This window comes from Nicotiana sylvestris, chromosome 11 (assembly GCF_000393655.2).
Source record: "Nicotiana sylvestris chromosome 11, ASM39365v2, whole genome shotgun sequence".
NCBI classification, from domain to species: Eukaryota; Viridiplantae; Streptophyta; class Magnoliopsida; order Solanales; family Solanaceae; genus Nicotiana; species Nicotiana sylvestris.
The window spans coordinates 166,107,388-166,122,645 of record NC_091067.1 but is presented as its reverse complement, the minus strand read 5'-3'; the positions used below and the strand labels follow the sequence as shown (position 1 = coordinate 166,122,645).

At 40.4% G+C, this 15,258-nt stretch overlaps 1 long non-coding RNA gene across 1 annotated transcript; it reads left to right on the top strand.

Annotated features, from left to right (window-relative positions):
- The first annotated feature begins 9,595 nt into the window (after window positions 1-9,595).
- Window positions 9,596-12,560, top strand: LOC138882294 (uncharacterized). Its single transcript, XR_011403775.1, has 3 exons — window positions 9,596-9,857; window positions 9,961-10,082; window positions 12,346-12,560. It is a non-coding gene; the product is annotated as an uncharacterized lncRNA (long non-coding RNA).
- The last annotated feature ends 2,698 nt before the right edge of the window (window positions 12,561-15,258 follow it).

Sequence of the window (15,258 nt, the reverse complement as noted above, 5' to 3'; positions counted from 1 at the left end):
TATCTTCAGAAACCTGCAAATTTTCCCTTTAAATCAAAAACAAACTAAGGATCATTGGTCACCGCCTCGCCATGATTGTTCCTCATTTTTTGGAATTTTAGGGCCATAAAAGGAGAATTTGACCCGATTCGCACATTTTCGTGCTATAGCCCACACCTTCCTCTGGTGGTCGGCTCCAGGACCCAGACCACCAAATATTTTTTTGGACCATCCATAATGACCTAAGGAACACACCGCCCTGCCATGACCATTCCTCACTTTTTTGGTATTTTAGGGATATTAGCATATTTTTGTGTGTTATAGATCATGCCAACTGCGTGGGCCGAAGCATCGGACCTGGACCACCTAAAAATTTTTTGGACAATAAAAAATAACCTAAGGAACATTAGTCACCGCCCTGCCATGGCCTCTCCTTGTTTTTTTGTATTTTAAAGCCATAAAACAAGAATTCGGTCAGATTCCCATATTTTCGTATGGTATAGCCCACGCCTTCCGCGTGGGACTGGGCCCCGGACCTGGACCGCATAAAATTTTTCTGGACCATCAAAAATGACCTAAGGAACATTAGTCACCGTCCCACCATGGCCGTTCCTCTTTTTTGGCATTTTAGGATCATAAAATGAGAATTCGTTCTGATACTCATATTTTTACGTGGTATAGCCCATGCCTTCTGCGTGGGCCCGAGTCCCTAGACTTGGACAACATAAAATCTATCCGGACCATCGAAAATGACCCAAGGACCTCTGGTCACTGCCCTGCCAAGAATGTTCTGCATTGTTTGGCGTTATAGGGCTATAAAATGAGAATTCGACCTGATTCTTATATTTTCGTGTGCTATAGCCCACGCCTTCCATGTGGGCACGGGCCCCCGGACTCAGACCGCCTAAATTTATGCTGATCGTCGAAAATGACCTAAGAAACATTGGTCACCGCCCCGCCATAAAACGAGGATTCAGCCCGATTCCTATATTTTCGTGTGCTATACCCATACCTTCCACGTGGGCGAGGGCCCCCGAACACAAACATCCTAAAAATTTTCCGGACCATTGAAAATGGCCTAAGGAACATTGGTCACCCCCCCCCCCCGTCATGAGCGTTCCTCATTTTTTGGCATTTTAGGGCCATAAAATGACAATTCGGTATGATTCCCATATTTTCGTATGCTATAGCCCACGCCTTTCGCTGTGTGCCGGGGCCCCCAGACTCGGACTGCCTAAAAATTTTTTGTACAATTGAAAATGACCATAAGAACATTGTTCACTGCCCTGCCATGACCGTTCCTCGTTTTTTTGGCATTTTAGGGCCTGAAAATGAGAATTCGGCCTGATTCCCATATTTTCATGTGCTCTATCCCACGCCTTCTGCGTGGGCCCAAGCCCTGGATCTGGATCACATTAAATATCTTCAAACCATCTAAAACGACCTAAGGAACTTTGGTCACTGCCCCTCCATGATCGTTCCTCGTTTATTGTATTTTAGGGCTACAAAATAAGAATTCGAACAGCCTAAAGTTTATCCGAACCATAGAAAATGACCTAAGGAATATTGGTCCCCGCCCTGCCATGATTGTTCACATTTTTTGGCGTTATAGGGTCATAAAATGAGAATTCGTCTCGATTCTCATATTTTCGTGTACTATAGCCCATGCCTTCCATGTGAGCCCCGGCCCCCGACCTAAACCGCATAAAATTTATCCGAGCCATTGAAAATGACCTATGGAACATTGGACATCTCCCCGCTTTGACCATTACTCATTTTTGGCATTTAAGGGCCAGAAATCGAGAATTTGGCCCGATATTCATATTTTCGTGTGTTATAGCCCATGCCTTTTTCGTGGGCCCGGGCCCCCGGATCCGGACCAACGAGAAAGAATTAAGGAAGATTGTTTCCTGCCTCTCCATGACCATTCCTCGCTTTTTGGCGTTTTAGACCATAAAACAATAATTCGGCCCGATTCCCATATTTTCGTGTGTTATGGTCCACGCCTTTCATGCGGGCCCGGTCCCCCGGACATAGACCGCTTAAAATTTATTCGGACTATCGAAAATGACCTAAGGAATATTGGTGACCGCCTCGCCAAGACCGTTCCTCGTTTGTCGACATTTTAGGGTCATAACATGAGAATTCGGCCTGATTCCTATATTTTCGGGTGGTATAGCCCATGACTTATACGTGGGCCCGACCTCCAAACCCGGACCGCCTAAATTTTTTCCATGCCACAAAAATGACCTTAGGAAGATTGGTCACCGCCTCGGGATGGCCATTCCTCATTTTGGCATTTTAGGGACATAAAACGAGAATTTACCCGAGTCCCGTATTTTTGTGTGCTATAGCCCATGCCTTCTGCGTGGGCCCAGGACCCCGAATCTGGACTGCCTAAAATTTATCCAGACCATCGAAAATGACTGAAGGAACATTGGTCAACCCCCCCCCCCCCATGATCGTTTCTGGTTTTTGGCGCTTTAGAGCCATAAAACGAGAATTCGGACCGAATTCCCATATTTTCGTGTACTATAGCCTACGTCTTCTGCATGGGCCCGGATCCCCGGAAATGGTCTTCCTTAAATTTATTCGGACCATCAAAAACAACCTAAGGATCATTGGTCACCTTCTCTCCATGAAGGTTCCTCATTTTTTAGCATTTTAGGGTCGTAAAAGAAAAAATTATCCCGATTCGCATATTTTTGTGTCCCACGCCTTCCGCATTTACCCGGGCCCCCGGACTTGGACCACCAAATAATTTTCCAGACCATCCAAAATGGCATAAGAAACACACCGCTCCGCCATGACCATTCCTCAATTTTTGGCGTTTAGGGCTATTTCTATATTTTTGTGTACTATAGCTCACGCCTTTTGCGTGGGCCGGGACCACCGGAGCTGGACCATCTAAAAATTTTCTGGATCATCAAAAATAACTAATAAACATTAGTCACCACCCCACCATGACCATTCCTCTAGCGTCTTAGACCCATAGAACAAGAATTCAGTTCGATTCTCTTATTATCGTATGCTATAGCCTACGCCTTACGCGTGGGCCCGAGCCCCCGAAGCCAGACCGCCTAAAATTTTGTGCGACCATCAAAAATGACCTAAGAAACATTGGTCACTGCTTCGCCAGGACCGTTCCATGTTTTTTGACGTTTTAAGGGCATAAAACGAGAAACCGATCTGATTTCCATATTTTCGTGTGCTACAGCCCACGCCTTACTACACAAAATTTATTCGATCAATGAAAAATGACTTATGGAATATTGGTCACTACCTCGCCATGACTATTTCTCATTTTTTGGTACATTAGGGCTATAAAACGAGAATTCGACCCGATTCCCATATCTCACTGTGCTATAGCCCTTGCTTTCCGCCTGGTCCCTGTCCCTTGGATCCGGACCACCTAAAATGTTTTTGGACCATCAAAAATTCCTACGTAACGTAGCCCATTCATGATCGTTCCTCTTTTTTTGGTGTTTTAGGGTCATAAACTGTGAATTCGACCCGATTCTCATATTTTCATGTGCTATAGCCCACTCCTTCCGCGTTGGTCCGAGCCCCCAGACACGGACCGCCTAAATTTTTCATGACAATCTAATACTACCTTAGGGACATTTCTCACCGCCCTGCCATAATCATTCCTCATTTTATGACATTTTAGGACCATAAAAGTAGAATTCGGTCTGATTCTCGTATATTTGTGTGCTATATCTCACACCATCTGTGTGGGCCCGGGCCACGGGACACGTACCACCTAAAAGAATTTCTAACCATCAAAAATGACCTAAAAACATTGGTCTCCGCCCTGTCATGATGTGTTTACCGCGAAAATGGTACTAACAATTAAATTTAATTTTGTGGTTCTAAAAATATGTGATCTATTTTTATGCTAGTTGTTAGGTAGTTGATGCTATCTTAAAGACTTAGAAAGGATATAAGAGCTGAAAAACAAGATGTTAACCAAACCGAGTGTCTGTGGATGGGGCCTCGAGTTTGCTTATTCGGGGCCTCGGGGTCGAGTCTAATGCCCCGCCAAGGGTAGTCGATGGAGACTAACAATTATAAATAAATCAATGACAACTCTTTATGGCCAGTAATAAGTAATAAATGAAGAATAATAAATAGCACACAATGAATATAAGTAATAAATGAAGCAATGAGATCAAGAGAATATGTTAGAGAACAGAGAGAATGTTCTTGAGTTTTCAGTATTGAGCATCATGTTACTACAAAATAACAAGGATCCACTTTATATATGAGGGAAAATCCCAACATAGTACAAATACATTTATTACAAAGATATAGAGATGAGACAACTAGTTGATATCTTGATTCGGGTCTGAATTTAGCTCACTAGACTGTATCAGCTCTAGTTATGCGCCTTGTGAACTCCCCACTTTTCCTTTATAGCCATTGGTCTGCATCGTCTTGAGGTCGAGCGTCGATATCCCTCGAGGGTGAACCTCGACCCTAGTCTCAAACCTACGAAATATGCTTACGAGGCACCGCAACAACGGAAAATTGGACCCTCTGATTTTATCGTATACAGATAGTCCCCGTGTTTCTTAGAGTGAAAGTGATAAGAAACGACCTTGAATTCCTGCCCCTCTGGTACTTCCGTAACGACGGCAGTCATAAGGTGCCAAAAGACGGCGTACATACAGCCCTTAAAAGCCTTCGCGTTGATTATGGCGGTTGGTTGTCCTTTGGCCTCCTTCAATATGTGTGTGGGGCCTCTATAAATACTTCTCTTCTCGTTCTTTACAACTCACTGCACCACCAAGCCCCAAAAAAGGTTCCTACTACCTTTACTTTTGTTATTTCTTCGAAGCGCAACTTCTCTGTCTCTTCTGAAATCTTTTAGGAAAGGGGACAACTTCCACTTCGCTTAGGAGAACATGACCTCTTCCTCTTTGCTTCCATATTAAGGCAAAGCGGCAATGCCTCCTCGTGCTGAGGAATGCGTTCTAGGATTTTTTGCAACAGCTTCCGATTTCAAGGTCGAGAGACCTTCTTCGATGCTGGGGCGTCGTGAGCCTGTGTCTCAGTATATTAGCTCAATAACAGAAGTCGAAAGGATGAGGACTAATTACCACTGGGAGGACGCGGTTCTTGTGGAGATCCCTACTCGGGAGGAGGATATAACAACATACAAAGTCGATTTTCTCAGTGTTTATACTTACCCATTTACCCTTGGGCCGGTGGGTCCTTCCTTGCCTCCAATTGATCTTGTGATTCTTGACTTCTGCCAATAGCATCAAGTGACCCTTGGCCAAATTCACCCTTCGTTCTAGCGCATTATCTGCGTGATCCAGTACTATGTGAATATGACTGAAGGGATGCCCTTCACCCTCGATCACCTGATCAGGATGTATAACCCCCATCTCTTCCATGGGGGTCTGATTAAGCTCCACTGCCGAAATTCGAGGGCCCTTTTTGCTTGCATCAAAGAAGTGGGGAATGGAGGGTGGATGAGTCGCTTTGTCCGAGTTAGGACTTCAGACTTATTTCGGTGGAAAGGATGCCATTCCTTGAGAGGTGGAACATGGAATGTAATTAGATACATTATATAGCATTTCCTTGCTTCTTTTTAGGTACATTTTTCCACGCACTTAATTTCTTCTGCTAATGCAGTCGTAGCAATTTAACCTGACACGGTCACGGACCTCTCAGGCTAGGTCAGCCAGCTGGACTCGATTTGCCCATATGCTGAGCGAGTGTGGCGTGATCTGTCCCAATCTTGATGGGAAGCTAAAGACCATGGTGAGCCTTCACCCTTGTTGCAGTCGTACATTCTAATATGAATCGCTACTAATAGCTCTCTCACTTCCTATGCTTACCTCTTGCCTTTGTATAGGTCTGGGGGAGGTCCCCCTGATAAAGGGAACGTCTCTTGGTGAAGAGGGTACTTTGGGACCTGACGAAGGGAAGAAAAGACAAAGGGAACCGTCGAATGAACTTTTAGAATCCAAGAAGATCAAGGTGGAAGAAACTAAAGACAACCCAACAGCCCTAACTCCGGAAGCAGCGGGAAGTCCCCGAGTTGAAGGCGAGGGGGAAAATAATTTTTTGATAGCGTCCGAGGGAGGGAAAAACCTGATCGACCCTCAGGACGTAGAGATGGTGGCTCCCGAGCTGGAGCTTGATGTCGTCGTGGTCCAGCTTCGAAATGTAGAGACCACTGAGAGAGTATCGAGTGAGGTACCCGAGCCGACCAATAGCCAAAATACTCCTCGAGCTGGGACACATTCGTAGGTGGTTCGGAGGAGTCCAGTTTTGGAGCCCTGCATGGACAAGAGATGGCCCTGATCGACCCTGTTGGTGCCGTTGTCGTGAGTGATTCCCCTCAAGGAATGACCTTACCTCCTAAAGGAATGCAAGATGCCCCAAATGAAGAACCTTCCGATGTGGGGGTGCCTATCAGAGACATAGATGCGCTTAAAAGGCCTTCAGCCTCCGGAGGGGATTCCCGAGCTCGATGCTTCACTCGTCTTCGGCGAGATGAGCAGGCTTTGTGAGCAGGTAGTTTTTGTAAATCCTGCCTGTCGTTCTGATCTTTGTCTTTATAACTTGTCTTTTTTTATGGCTTCAGGCCAGGGCGCTTTATAATCAAACTTTCGCCCAGTTTTAGGTTGAGGTGACCCGTCATGAGCATGAGAAGGCTCATCTTGTTGAACAGGTTACCTAGTTTCCGTTTGTTATTGTCTGAATGATTGCCAGATCTCAGTGTTTTAACATCTTGGATCTGATTCGTGCAATTTGAGAAGGAAGGTTCCTTTCTGAGAGAGGAGCTCCGAGCCAGAGAATCCGAAATCCTCGAACTCAAACGGTGCATGAGAGAGATAACCTCTGAGAGGGATACTGTAGATATGTGATTTTTGACCCTCCCCAAGATTTTACTTATTTTAGCATTTAAATACTTAGTTTAGGCCTAATATCTTTATTTCAACTAATTTTGGCTCTTTTACTTTATTTCGTCACAAAAAATAAAAATTACAAAAATATTTTAGTTTACGTATCTTTCATAAATTTAAATAAAAAATATATAAAAAATAGTGCCTTATTTTTATTTTTATATAATCTTGAAAACACAAAAATAGTTTCATATTTTAATATAGTTTAGTTCAATTAATTAAGATTAATTTTATATTTTTATATTATAAATTATATATTTAGAAGGAAGAGTTAGTTTTGGGTTAGTTTATCCTATTTTAATCTTGTAGTCCATTTTTTTAGTCTTTGGCCCAATTTTAAGGCCCAATAATACCAAACCCATACCCTTTAAACTAAAAACCCTTTCTATATAATAAAAAATTAGCCTAAAAATACCTAATCCCTAGACCCCTAAGGATCATCAACCGTTTCTATCACAAGACACCCCCCTCCACAACCAAACTTCATCTTCTTCTTCATGAAAAAAACCAAAGAAAAAACCCTAGACTCCATTGAAGCTCCCAGCCGCACCGCTCCAAAACGACCCCTCATCTTATCTTCTTCACAACCAGACTTAACCCTAGAGACCAAACCCCTATTGCCATCTCCACTCAACACATAACACCAGCAAGCCCCTTCAACAGCCTTCACGCCAAGAACTCGACACAGCCACACACACACAGAAATGCAAAGACATATGTCACACCTCTTTTTTACCACCCCGCTAAGGGGTATAAAGGAGTTTTTTCCAACTTAAAGTGACAATTGAAATAGGATTATTTATTTTAAATTCAGAGTCGCCACTTGGGATAGTTTATGATGTCCAAAGTCACCGGTTCGAATCCCAAATGGAGGAAAGATTGACTCTGTTCTATTGTCCGCGAACACAGAAATTCGGGTAAGAAATTCTATTAACCCGGGAGAAGGTGTTAGGCATTCCCGGGTTCCGTGGTTCTAGTACGGTCGCTCAAACTATTATAATTGGCCTATTATCTGATTTTAATACATGTTTAGACCTATGTGCATTTACACTTTTTAGCCGCCTTTAATATTTCGGGAAAATTTAAGGTTATTTAAAACACATCGTAAGTCACGCTACATGAAATGTACCCGTGGTTCACGACACGTTCTATTTAAACTTGTTGAAAATTAGAACTTGGTCACATGAAATGCACCCCCGGATTTCAATAGCCATGAGAATTATATATTCAACGCGCCTAAAGCAAATTGCGAGGTTCATATGTTTCACACACAGCTCAGTCTCAAATGTGGTAAATAAGAATCAATGGCTTCATTTCTCAATCACGGTAAGGTAAATCACAATAAACAAAAAAGTACTAGTAAACATGATTCATCCATTGAAATTATCACGGGTCAACAAAGAAACAATAGTAATGCAGCAATAAGTTTATACATTCTTAAAGCTTTGTGTAACTATAGCTGCATAACTTTTTTATCTCTATCATTTGTTTGAAATCACATATAAGCCAAAAAGATTTTACTCATCACATTCGCTCACTGTAGTATAAGAATCTAAGTTGTGACAAACAAAAAGGAACACACATCTTTTACGGCCAATTCACCAAGCATAAAAACTAATATGTAATATGATATTTTTTAAAGATAAAACCGTGCAATCACATGAGTAGACAATTTATTAGCTAAACCAATAATGAAGCTCGATAACTAAATGAAAGCAAAACAAGCAGTAAGAGAATGTACTTCATTTTTATAAACTTCACAATAAAAGCAAAAAAAAGGTATGTATTCATATACATAGTAATAAAACAAACAAAAACAAAATTGAAAGAAATAGATCTCAAAACAAACCTTCACAAAAATGGACTGAGCTACTGCTGACCGGACCAACAATCGAAAGCCTCGAACGGAACATGACAACTTCGCCGAACCTCGCTTTCACTGTCGGGATGCAGATTAATGGAGGTGAAAGAGTGACATCGTTTTTTGGTCGTCAATGGCACTGCTTCAGTCGACGTGGAGAGGACGACGCCAAGAGGGGTCGGGTTTTTGTGTATTGCAGCGCTTTTAATTCTCATCAAGAACAGCGCTGCCAGCTTTTCCGTTCCTTTTAGGTCAACTTTTTTTTGGTCTTGAGAATTTTGGCTGATCTCTTTTCAAATGAAAGAAAATGGCCGATTGAAGAAGCAGCTGCTGGAGAATTCTCTTTGTCTCTTCTCATATGAAAAAATAGCGGATCCAATCTTTTTGGGGTCTAGGGGTGTTTAGGGATTAGGTACTATTATATAGGGGTAGGGATTATGTTAGGGGTATGAGCTTGGGAATTATGGGCTAGGTCCAAAATTAAGCCTAAAAATGGGTTGCTCAAGCAAAGTTTTATTTTTTCCACGCGAACGAGATTAAAATACGATCTCATTTATTAATTAGTCCTACTTAAATAAAATAACTATTAAAATAAGACTGACCATTAAAACAACATTATTTTTAGTATTTTCAAGATTAAAAATAACTACAAAACATTAATGATTTTTTTTTTTGTAATTTTCGTTTTCTTGCAGTAAAATAAAGTAAAAGACTCAAAATTAATTAAAATAGTTATATTGGGCCTAAATTAAATATCTACATGCTAAAATATGAAAAATCTTGAGGAGGGTAAAAAATCACATGTCGACAACACACACACAAAGAGAGATCAGCGAAAATCAGTCCAAAATCAGTAGTGGAACAACCCCGTTTCTCACCTCAAAACACCCTCATTCCAGCTCCAAAACCTCACATTTTTTGCACGCGAAATCAGCCCTAAACAATCCCGAATCAGCTCTAAAACGCAGCTGAAGCCCTGTCCGAAACAACTCCCGTTCGCAGCTAAAATCTGCTGAAACAGCGCCCAAAACGCCACCACAGATTCGAGTCCAGTGGACGAGCTGTCTGTTTGCAAATCTGAGGTTCCGTTTGAGGTACGGTCTGTTGATTTTGTTCGAATTCGATCGTTGTTAGCTGCACAATTCCATCTGTTGTAGTTGATGGAATATTTCGACATTTGAAAACTTCTTGAGCTAGGTTGTTTTGAGCCATGGAATTGCTATGTTGTCACTAGTTTTGCTGATTCCGCGTAGCTAAGCTTACCAGTTCTTCTTCACCTTTATTTGGTCCAATTCGTACTTGTTTTGCTGGTGTCTGAGGTATGTTTACAGTTTAAAGGATTACTGCTGGATATTATATTGCTATGAAATCTGCATATATGTGTTTATTTTAATACTTTGTCAAGGGGTTTTATTTGTTAAACATGTAGTTTGCAAATTGGTGTTATGTGCTTGAATATTCTTGTGTTTTATTTGAGAATTTCTAATGATTACCCTTTTCAAAAATTAAAGAAAAAGCGTCAACGCTAGCATCAGTAACATTTTCGTCACCTTCCTATAGTTGTTTTAGAAGATAAGGGATCAATTCTTTCCACTTCTTGTGACCAATTCACTATGTATTTATATCCAAAATGAGCAGAGCCCAAGCTGATATTGCTGTAGCAGTCACATACAGAAGGATGAATGTGCATATAACCTATTTGGTGAAAGGCACTATTGTTTATTCTTCACATGTATGTGGCTAATTTCACAATGCAAAATTTTGCTTAATTTGAGTTTAGTAGCAGAACAAGTCCAAATTTATAAAACCTTTAGTACTTGGAATGGAACTTTTGGCTCTCACGCTTGATTCCAAACATAGGAAAATTAAGCAATGTTTGAGCATTGTAGTTTGCTTTAGGCACGTCTAATATACCATCGTGGTTGTGTACACGTTCGCGTGACATAATTACGATTCCAAAAATAAAACCGGAGTATGCATTCGCGCAACTTTGGCCAAACTTTCTTAATAATAATAACAATAAAGCGTAACTAATTGTGGACACATTCGCGTGACATGATTTTTGACGCGCCAAACAAATGGGTACACGTGCGCGTGACCTGTTTTAAGATACTTTCTTAACTAAAAGAGATGAAAGCACATAAGTTCTAAAAATGAGTAATTAGACAATTTGATTAAGCCAAGTATGATCAAAGCGATCGTGGTAGAACCACGGAACTTGGGAATGCCTAACACCTTCTCCCGAGTTAATAGAATTCCTTACCCGGATTTCTGTGTTCGCAGACCGTAAATAAGAGTCAATTTCCTCGATTCGGGATTTTAAACTGGCGACTTGGGGCACCATAAATTATCCCAAGTGACAACTCTGAATTTAATAAATAATCCCATATCGATTGTCACTTAAATTGGAAAAAACTCCCTTATATCCCTATCGGGAGTAGTAAAAAGGAGGTGTGACAGCTCTGGCGACTCTGCTGGGGACCGAACCCAGAATCTCTGGTTCAGGGTTCAAGAATTCGAGCTTGTTTTTATGATTTTTACTTGGCTTCATTTATTGTTAATATTACTGTATTTTGTGAACCTTTGTGCTAAATGCTATTTGTTTACCGCTTTAATATTGTTTGAATTGTATATAACTGCCTTCTTACGCCACCCCTCTGAGTCTTCTGAAAATGGTGCACATGTTCGTGTATCCCGTTTTTCTGTAGAAGTTATACCAAATAAGAACGGAGCTGGGCCAGCAACAAGGCCGGGTAGACTTCAGTGCTCCCGGTACGTTACCCTCTCTTCGGCTCGAGTTGTCCGCTCGGGTAAGCCAGGTCTAGAACACAACCCCAGGATTTAAACCTAGAAAAGCACAGCCTGATGTCGGATCCCTAGTAGGAATATTTGTTTGCATCACGTGCATTTGACTTAGGGGACTCAACACATGGGTTGGGTCTGTCTAGGATAGGTGTACCCAAAAAATAAAAGATCATTCTAATGCATCTTATGTGCTACATGTTGCAATCTTCAAGGGTAAAAGGGTCATTTGGCGGACCAATGATAGTTGAGTGCAAATGAAAAAAAAAAGAAAAAGATGGTGAAGTGTGAAAATAAAGAAAGTAGGGCCCAGTTATGTTTTCTTTCACATTTTTGTTAAGAAAAAAAACATGAAAAATTCAAAAAAAGAAGAAGATTTTGCATTTTTTCATCATTTTCCGAAAATCAAAAAAACAAAAAAAGGGAAAAGAAAATCCAAAAAGAGTTTACATGGTTAATCATTTTCAAAATAAAAAGACAAAAAACATATTTTCTCTAAATTAGCTATTTTTTTAATTCTTGCCCGTATCCAATCTGCCGAACTACGCGAACCTAATTTTCGTCTCTCGGGGCGGGATACGTAGGCAACCCACATAGGTTCCGGTCTTTCTAGTAAATCTTAGGTTCTTCGCTTTGCGGGGTCTTAGCCAAATTTTGCACTTCTAGCCACCTTTTGGCCACATAAGCCGTTTTGCAAAAATAGCCTCAATCATGTCTTGCATGTGTCTAATAGGGAATGTTATTGTCTCACATAATATTGGTTAAAGTTTTCTCATACAGGTGTGGGTCTATTTACTGGAGTTTGAGCATGACAGACACCCCGAGACCATCCAGTTAGGATCGCTCATCCAGGAGTTGCTTAAGGAGATTTTTTTATGTGTTGAGTCTATTTTTCTTTTATGTCGTCTTTTACCTTCTAGTTTTGTACAATAATGTCGAGTCTTTTGTTATTGTATTTCTTATTTTGTATCTGAAAAAAATGTGTTATAAATCAAAAATCCAAAAAAGTGAGATTTTGCGTTTTTATATTTCTGTTAGATGTTTTCTTTAGAATAATAACTCTAGAAGTTCAAAAAAAAATCTTTTGTAGTTTTCCTAAGGATATTAATATCTAGAACTCAAAATAAAAAAAGATTGCTTTTATATTTCCTTTAGTATATTAAGACTAAAAATTCAAAAAAAAAAGAATTTTCTTTTAGTGCCTCTTTAAAAGTTTTCTTTAAGATATTGATTCCAAAATTCAAAAAAAAAAAAATCTTTTGAGGTTCTTCTTTGGGAAATATATATATAAAAAAGTATTCTTTTTATTTTCACTAGAACTTTAGGATATTGTACAAAGACAAAAAAAATACTTTATCTTTTGTTTATCTCTTGAGTTTCTTCCTTAGGTAATCAAAAACTGAAATCCAAAAATATTTTTCATCTTGTTCATTTCTCATTTCAAAATCTTTCTTCAGGAATATCAAATGAAAATTCAAAATATTTTATTTGGTTTATTCTTTAGATTTCCTTCCTAAAAAAAATCAAAAAATATTTTTCTCTTCTAGGGTTTTTTCCTTAATAATTTCTCATAGAGTATTTGTTTAAAAAAAAAGGAAAAAAATATATGCTCGTTAAGCTTGAGTTTAGAATAGGTTATAGAACATTAAGTTTAAAAAATTCCAAAAAAAGGATTTGCTTCATTTATTTCTCTTTTCTCATCAGAGTAGTCATTAAGGTAAAAAAGAAAATAAAAAAAGAAAAAGAGAACGTTAGTTTGTTTTCTTTATTTTCGATCTTCCCGAACTACGCAAAGATCTGATTCATGCGGCGTCATGATACGTAGGCAACCTACATAGGGTTCGATTGAATTATTTTTTTAATTAAAAGAAAAAGAAAAAAAGAAAAGAAAAAAAAGGGTGAAATTATGGGATATGAGAAATGAGAGGAAAGAAAAGAGTGATAATTAGAAAAAAAGAGGAAGGAAAATGAGCAATCAAGTGCTAGAAAAGCAAAGAAAAGAGAGGATTGAAATGAACAAATTGGGATGATGCCAACTGACCTTCGTACCCTCGAAGTCATTTTAGAACCAAAAACTGTGGCTAGGTGTATTGCACATAAAGTGAGATTATTTTATGTTAAATGCCCTAACGCTAACGTGATGACTACATCTTCATAGCAGAAAGGTAGTTGGTTTGTGGTTCTTAAAGTGGTAACTCTTCTCTATAACATAAGGTCGAAAGGCAATGACAGACGACAACGGAATCGAGTCGGTTGATACTGGTGCCCAAAAGCAATTGGTTGAACAGGGAAATGGGTTGGTTGAAGAGGTAAGGATGTTAAGACAACACATGACGGACATGTATCGGGCTTGGATGACTGGGAAGGCACCACCCCCGCCACCACATAGCTTCTTAGATGCTATCCTTACCCAAACTCCGGTCATAGTGCCAGATGATCCCCCATACTCTCTAGATCTACCCGCTTATCACAACTTTCCCAACTACCCTAGTAGCTCCATCACTCGTTCTCTAATTACCTTCCCACAAAATTGCCCTCCTGTCATATCCACTATCCCCAATAATGAACACCAACTCAAAGCTCATGATGTCCAATATTACCCCTCAGAGGTTGCCCACAAGATTCCTAACTCATACAATCAGAACCCTCAGAATGAGCCTCATGTTGAAAATGAAATGGTCACAGGAAAAGAATGGCGAGATGAGATATCCAGGAAGTTGAAAGGTATAGAACAGTCCTTAAAGAGCATGCAAGGGATGGAAAATCAGATTAACATGTCTTACAATGACTTGTGTATGTTCCCTGATGTTCATCTACCCGCGGGGTTTAAAATTCCAAATTTTAACTTGTATGATGAGTGTGGAGATCCAGTAGCCCATCTGAGGGGTTATTGCAGTGAAATGAGAAGTGATGGCGGGAAAGAGGATTTGTTGATGACATATTTCAGCGAAGGCTTGACTGGGGCAACCTTGCAATGGTATACTCATCAAGATGTCTATAAGTGGCATACATGGGATGACATGGCTCAACATTTTGTTCGACACTTTCAGTACAATCTAGACATTACCCTAGACCACTCCTCCCAATCTAATATGGAAAAGAAACCGGAGGAAAGCTTTAGTGAGTTTGGGCTCAGATGGAGGGAACAAGCTGCTCGGGTCAGTCCCCGATTGGTGAAGAAGAGATGGTTGAGCTTTTACTACAAGCCTAGGGGCCTACCTACTTCAGTCATTTGATCCCGGTCTTGGGTAAACCTTTCAATGATGTGGTAAAAATGGGGGAGATGGTAGAAGAGGGAATCAAGTCAGGCAAAATTATGAGTTATTCTGCATTAAAAGACACTACAAAAGACATTCAGAACATCTCAATAAGTTTGGATGGAAGAAAGAGAAATAGAAAAGATGTTGTTGAGTCGCGCCAACGACAGGATCCAGTGGGCATTCCTGCTTAATGCTTTCAGCCTCGATATCGACCCCATGGATATCCCTGTACTCCAGATAATCCTCCCCAATGCTCTTTCTCTCCACAAAACCCCCAAAGTTGTACATCACCTTCCCAATACTCCATCCACAATGCACCACCATATGGTCCACACCCACGAGACCTGTGATGGCCTGCACCCCTTCCACAAATGTCTTTTCTGCCCCCTCAAGGATATCAACCACCTACCCGCAAAAGGTTCCAACCGAGGCC